The following is a 6,738-nucleotide window of genomic DNA, read 5'->3' as shown; positions in this document are numbered from 1 at the left end:
TTCCCTTTGCAGGGAAGCTGTCAATGAGCAGTCTGAGGGTGTTCTTGCTCACATGCAATGATTGACGTCAGTGGAGATGCTAATGCTGCAGGAGATGAGATCATTTTCTGCCTCACTGTGGGTGCATGTGTGAAAGCGCTAGAAAAGGTCCAGAGAGGGTGTGTGTGTGTGTGTGTGTGTGTGTGTATGTCCCTGTGTCTGTTCAGAATAATGTGTGTGTGTGTGTCTGTCTCTGTGTGTGTGTGTCTGTGTCCCTGTGTGTGTGTCCGGCCTGTTCACAGTCGCAGTGTGACTCTTAAACGCAGCGTTCAGCCGTCTCTCCGTGCGGCCTGGCTGCTGGGGGAGAACAGCCGCTAAGCTCGGCTCGAGTTGCGGCTATCAGCGAAGGAGGCGCCGGAGCTCGGGCAGCGCTTCAGCACAGAGAGCACGAGCACAGGTGAGCTGTCACACAGCCAGCCTGCTGCCTCTGCTCATCAGCTTCATTGTTATTCTGAGCTCCTGACATGCTTTGGTGCAGTGTGGACACACGGGCATCACTGTGGAGACACTGTACCCACAGTTTACCTTCAGGGGGGAGCTGTGCTCACGAGCATGACACATTCACGGTAACGAGTCCGTGTTACCGTCCTTAGACAGCTGAGCGTTTCCTCTTACTTCTGTCAAGAATCTGTTTCATTCTTGAGGAAACGCTGCTCCAGTTAAAAGAAGTTTCCTGCAGATGTTCATGTCTCAGCCTGATGACTTCCCTGTGGTGGAAGCCCCAACCCTGGTGCTCCGTTTGAAGCAGCATTTTCCTTCAGAACTCACAGATGCCTTCAAACACACAAGGAAAGGCGAGCAGCGCCTAAACGCTGCAACAGTGAAGACAACACTAATAACACTACAGTAATGTGTCCTCGTCGTGTGGGGTTAGGCTGCTGTTGGTTCTTGATGGAGATGTTCTCCACTTAAAGCAATGCAGGGTGTAGCATCTAGTCCTTTTACTGAATCAGACTGTTTCTACAATGTGTGCTTTGCCTGTTTCTGAATCTCTTTTTAACGCATATATTTGTGTTTGTGAAGCACTTTGTAACTCTGGGTTTTGTCACACAAACAGCTGTCAGTATTTATTAGAAGTTACTGTAGAGTGACCTGTACAGAGGGTCTCTGCCTCTCAGCCTGTAACAGCTCAATGAATAAGTGGAGGATGATGGTAGATGGATGGGTGGATGTTGGGTGGATGTGTTGTGAGATGATGTCCAGGCAGGAGCAGCGGGAGACTTTCAGCACAGGGTAAACATGATAATCTGCTCGCTCCATGTGTCTCACGGCTGTGTTCGAGCAGCTGCTACTAGAACAAAACCAGATTCTGTTTAATGCAAGAGGACGGCGATAAAGTTGCTGCTCGCTCTGCTGTGTTTGTGCTGCAAACCTTAAAGCTGTTCTGCATCGTTGTGCGTCGTATCCAGGGGTCGGATGGCCTGTCGTAGACTCACAGAGCGGTTCCTTCTTATTTAGAAGGATCTTCTCGCTTTACCTTCTGACTTGCACTCATCAGAAAAGTGCAGGAGGTTATTTCGCCCGTCCCAGGACTCCAGCTGCTGTCCCCAAAGTTCCCCCTGAGTTTGTAGGAGTGTGCTCTCACCGAGTGACCGAATGAGCTTAAGGTGATGTTCGGTGAGCTGTTATTGTCTGTAATCTCGAGCAGAGCGCGTCCTCGCTGACAGGCCATTCGACGTGTCGGACATCGCAGCCGTGATAAAATCTCGTACGGCCGTCACTATCGGCTCCGTCTGGAGAAGAAGCTCTTTTTTTTAACCAGGAAGCTGAAGTTTAAGTTGATGTCAAATCATGAGGATAAATTCTGTACATTAAGCCTCTTTGTTTGAAAGCTCGTGCCAAGGTGAGATGACCCTGCTCTGCACTGAGCATGTGCAGAGCAGGTTTGTGCGCAGTGGCTTGATTTTATTCGTGTGAAAGCCAGATCGGTTCATCCTCGATAACCTGTAATAATCCTTTTTGCAGTCATGTGCTGGCTGCAAAAAAAAAGCCAGTTGCTGTTAATGTTGTATTTAATCTCTTAAAGGCCTCGTTGCATCAAACCTCTTTCCTGTAGGAATCTCGGTCACTTTATTCTCCACTTTCTGGACCAAGCGAACCCTCGTGACAGGCTCCAGTGGTTATGATTACTTTCCTGAAGCTCACCTCCTGTGGCCTCGCTCATCAATACCACACTTGTTATAAGCGTGACAGCGAGAGTTTGTGCCGGAGCTCTGCACCTCACATCCCCGCTTCAGATCCTATTTCGAGCTCATAAACAAGTCAAAATAAATGACCACCATGAAAGGAACACGATCTTGCTCATATGCAATTACATTCCTGCAGGCCCTTAGGCTCAGTGATATGTGGACACAATTAGCGCACTTATTCTCCTCAGTGTGCCGGGACACAACGAACCTGCTGCAGAAAACGAAGGAAGATAAAAAACCTTGTTTTCAATCATTTAAGGTCTGTTTAGGAGCACGTGACACGTCCAGCGTCGCAGCGCAGTTCTGCAGTGCACACAGACTGTAAATAAAAGATGCAACTGCCTCAATGTCACCAGTTGGCTGCCGCCGTCTTAGGCTAGCTAGGGTTAGCACGGTGCAGAGAGCTGCAGTGATGGTTTGGAGACGATGGAAGATATTCAGATGTTTACTGGGAGCATGGACAGGGTTAGAGATCAGTCCGTCAGAGTGACTCTGGGTGGATATACTGGACAGAGGACGATGAAGAAGGAGCTGCCAGGCAGGAGGAAAAGAGGAAGACCTCACAGGAGATTCGTGGGCTGGTGTGACTGAGGAGGACAGTAGGGATGGAGGGACGAGCGATGGCTCTGCTGTGGTGACCCAAAAGAAGACGACCACCCTGTGTGGAGCCATCCGTTGGACCTGATTGGAGCTACTTTTACCTGCAGTGACACTTCAGTCAAAGCAGCCACATCTCCTCATATGGATGAGTTTCAAAAACACACAAAATATTCCTTTACTTCTGTTCTGTTGGGATTAAGGCAGGAAAACCAGGTGGTGCAGATGTAGTCAGCTGTCACTGCACCAGATCTTTGCTCTGTCCTGCCTTATCCACTAATACATGAAACATAGAAGTGACAGATTAAGAAGCAGGGATGGAAACCACTATCTTAGCTTAGTTTAAGATATTAGGATGGTAAAAGTCACCGTCTCCTGTGTCCCGCTGCTTTTGGACGGAGCTCGGCTGGCCGGTTGCTCCTGTCTGCAGTGTTTGTGCTCATTAGCATAAAAATAACTGGAGCTAAGCTGATCTCTGTGCGCCTCCAGCTCCATACTTAACACACAGACAGGAGATCAGTCTTCTAAGCTCGCTCTCGGCAGGAAAGCGAATAAATGCACTTCTCAGAACGTCAAATTATTCCTCAAAAACACACACGGAAAGCAAATAATTATTCTTAGCAGGCTAATTGAAAATACACCCACAGGCAGGTGCTCGGAGACACTGAATTAATGGTCTACTGTTGATAATATAGACACAGTTTCAGTGCAGCGCGGGCTCTTTCTCCCTTAGAGTGGATTAGTCGTGTAACACGAGCTTCCCAAATCGGTCCTGCTCTATAGGAAGGCTTGCTGAGCGCGATCCAGGCCACTCGTGTGTGCAGTGAAGGCGTAAGAGGAGCTTCTTCTCAGAGCCGTACTGTGTTTGGAGCTCCACGGTCTCAGCGGGCTAGTCTGTGGCCTAGTTTCCCTAGCTACCCGGTCTCAAGGGACGAGGCGAGTCACTGCGAGTAGAGAAAAGTGGGAGGCGGGGCGAGAGGGAAGTGGAGAAGACGAGAGGAAGACACAATCTGTGGCAAACACTGAATCCCATTTGTAATGTTTGTGAAACCAGCTGGAAATGCTTATCCTGTGGGAGGGGAGGGGGGGATTACAGCTCGGCTTTTGTCAGAGGGGAAACTGGACCGCTGAGTCGCAAACACGAATCAAACACACACTTTTTTAAAGGGTTTGTGTACTTGCAGCAGAGGAGGTGATGAAAGAGAAAGCAGGCCGGGCACGGCCATGTTTACTTTAAGCTTCTGTTTCCCTACAAGTCCCAGTCCCATAACGTTTCATTTTCCAGAGACTCCTGCGCTGCGCCGAGGCCCAGGCTGGAAGACGCTGTTATTTGGCGCCGTAAAACATCTCTTCAGAGGGCCGTCCACACTCGCATGTTTATTGGCCTATCAAACACAGGCTGATATCTCAGTAAAAAGAGCGCCTTTTTCCAGACTCGCCTCTAACTGGGAAGACGCCGGTTTACGAGGCCGCCTGCTTTTTGTTTGGGAGAGGTTGTTGAGCAGCGGGCGGCGGCTGGTGTCAGCGCGTTTGAGCGGGCGCCGTCATGCCGTGCTGATAGCACCAGGACCTCGGGGTCGTTTTCGTGCGTTTGATGATCGAGGAAAGTTTGCCTCGTGCGGAACGACGACTGCGTTTTTGGTGAAGGCACGTGTGTGAACACCTCCTGGCGATGACGTCATAACTGGAGATGATGAGAGATGGCGTGCGCGTGGACATCATGTGTGGCCTGCACGGTGCTGGCTTTGGTTTTGTTGTTTGGGAAACGGTTGGATCTTATGTGAGCGAGCAGGCGGAGTGATGGAGGGAGATGGAGTTGGCTTGCAGCTCTTTTCATGAGATTAACAGATAGTCAGGGAAACTGGTTAAAACATTATTAGAATTAGATGCTGCTTCTCTCCCAAAGCACAAGGATGATTTACGAGGAATATTTGAGCGCAATCAGCTACAGTACAGCAGCAGTTAGACTCAGTCACACGAATACGTCAGTTTAAACAGTTAATCCAGTGACTTAGACTGTTGCTGTAGCCGGCAGTTGGAAGATAAACTCCCATCAGTTTGGTTTCCAGAGGCAGCGGTTAGCAGCTATCAGCAGGAAGCTGCAGACAAAGCCAACAGACATCACCTGTCAGATTAAAGCGTAGGTGTGCTGGTAGTCTGACGTGCACATCCCTGGGAATCACTACTGTGATTGGCCTGTTCAGTAACGTTTGGCTCCTCCTCAATTCAGTTTTATTTATACAGCTTCAAATCACAACAGCAGTCGCCTCAAGGAGCTTTATATTGTACAGTAGACCCTACAATATCACCCAACAATCATATGACCCTCTATGAGCAGCACTCTGGCGACAGTGGGAAGGAAAAACTCCCTTTTAACAGGAAGAAACCTCCGGCAGAACCAGGCTGAGGGAGGGGCGGGGCCATCTGCTGTGATTGGTTGGGGTGAGAGAAGGAAGACAGGATAAAGACATGCTGTGTGTTTCCTGCTCCTTTTTCTCTGCTGCTTTTGAATTTATCAGGAAGCGAATAACGATCGTCAATATGAGGAAGAATAGTTGTGATATAAAACACATATATATGATATAAAACACCAGGACGTGACAGTACTGCGCCTGCACAAGCATAAAGCTGAGCAGTGATGGCGGCCTCTTACGTGGGCTCTGCAGAGACGTGCTCCTCACAGGTTACCTCCAGCGCCTGCAGACGCTCTACAGTCCTGTGCCACTGGCGTCTCAGGAAGCCCAAAGCAGGGAGAGGAGGAACATGATTGGACTCGTGCTGCTCTGTCTGCTCTTCGTCTTACGGTTTCCTGTTGATGTGCTGAATCTCTTCAGGCCTCAAATGAAGGCTCGGTGATCTTCCGTGGAAACAGCGGCTCGCTCCGTGCTGTCCCTGCTTTTAGTTTGACCTCACGTGTCTCTGCCCGTCAGGCTGCACAGGTTGTGAAGTCTTTGTGACCAGCGCGTCTGTAACTTGGGTTGTGGCTCTGTCAGCCGTCTAACGTTGCTGTGGGTTTCTCGCACGAGCGCCGATGTTCAGACTCAGACCAGCTAAAATTCAATAACCGGGAATCCGCCGGGCAGAGCCCGCCTTTGAAGCGGCGTTGGCAGAGTGATTTATTTGAGCGCACGACCTTGTCTGCTTTTTCACTTCGCTGGAATCTAATATGGAATAACTTGAGAATTGTTCTTGTGTATTGTGCAATTGTATGAAGGAGGCTTCAGAGGTGCACAGGACTTTACCTGCTGAGCAGACACTCCCTGCGGCCGCAGCTCGGGCACGCGAGGCGTGACCGGGCCCCTTCAAAGCGGCTCGCTGACAGTTTGAAGCATCGCTGCGGCGTCCTGCTGCGTGGCTGCTAAAGGCCACAGCTTTGGCTGCATCTGTGGAGGGGTTTCCAGAGGCTCGAGAATGAGCCTGTCCTACAGTTCGCGTCGCTGCTTTGACATTTTTGTCAGCAAACAGCTTTAAAGCTTTACCGTCAGTTGCTAACCTCTCGACTAAGTGACCCTATTAGACTCGAGTATATTTAGACCAGCTCCATGTGGAAAGACTTGAGTTTTTCCAGCTCGATTTTTTTCTTTGATGGTCTGAAAGCATGCCGCCCGTCTGTTTTATAAGTTCCTTTAAATATAGTTTAGGCGGGGTTCAGCGCATTTAGTGGCTGGGCCCACATTCAGGGCCCCACCAAGAGCTCGGCTCCTTTGCCTTCTTGTCCTGGAAACGGCGAGGCTGGGTCCTGGCTCTTCTCCGACGCTGTAAGTTTTGTTTTTGTGTTTTTATATGTTCTCCATGATCTGCGATTGTCGATGAATTATTTTAACGTCCTGGTAATTAGAGGAGCGCTCTACAGAGGCGAGGCGGGGGGAAATAAAGCGAGCTGTAAGCTCGGCGTGAATATTTATAACCGGTT

The 6,738-nt window shown here is 49.7% G+C and overlaps 1 protein-coding gene across 8 annotated transcripts in view; it reads left to right on the top strand.

The window, feature by feature from the left end:
* The window catches only part of sh3pxd2aa (SH3 and PX domains 2Aa), a 99,512-nt gene that overhangs the window by 2,257 nt on the left and 90,517 nt on the right, over positions 1–6,738 (top strand). The window contains exon 1 of one of the 8 annotated variants that reach the window (XM_042219634.1): positions 311–436. The exons of 6 other annotated variants lie outside the window; for them this stretch is intronic. The gene's annotated coding sequence lies outside the window, so the exon portion shown is untranslated. Of the gene's footprint in view, positions 1–310; positions 437–5,256; positions 6,584–6,738 lie in introns of those variants that run through there. One more of the 8 variants, XM_042219632.1, reaches the window with a different exon arrangement.

The sequence above is a fragment of the Haplochromis burtoni genome, unplaced genomic scaffold, assembly GCF_018398535.1.
Source record: "Haplochromis burtoni strain Fernald_Lab_line unplaced genomic scaffold, NCSU_Asbu1 Contig_35, whole genome shotgun sequence".
NCBI lineage: Eukaryota > Metazoa > Chordata > Actinopteri > Cichliformes > Cichlidae > Haplochromis > Haplochromis burtoni.
This window is presented reverse-complemented; position numbering and strand designations above follow the sequence as displayed.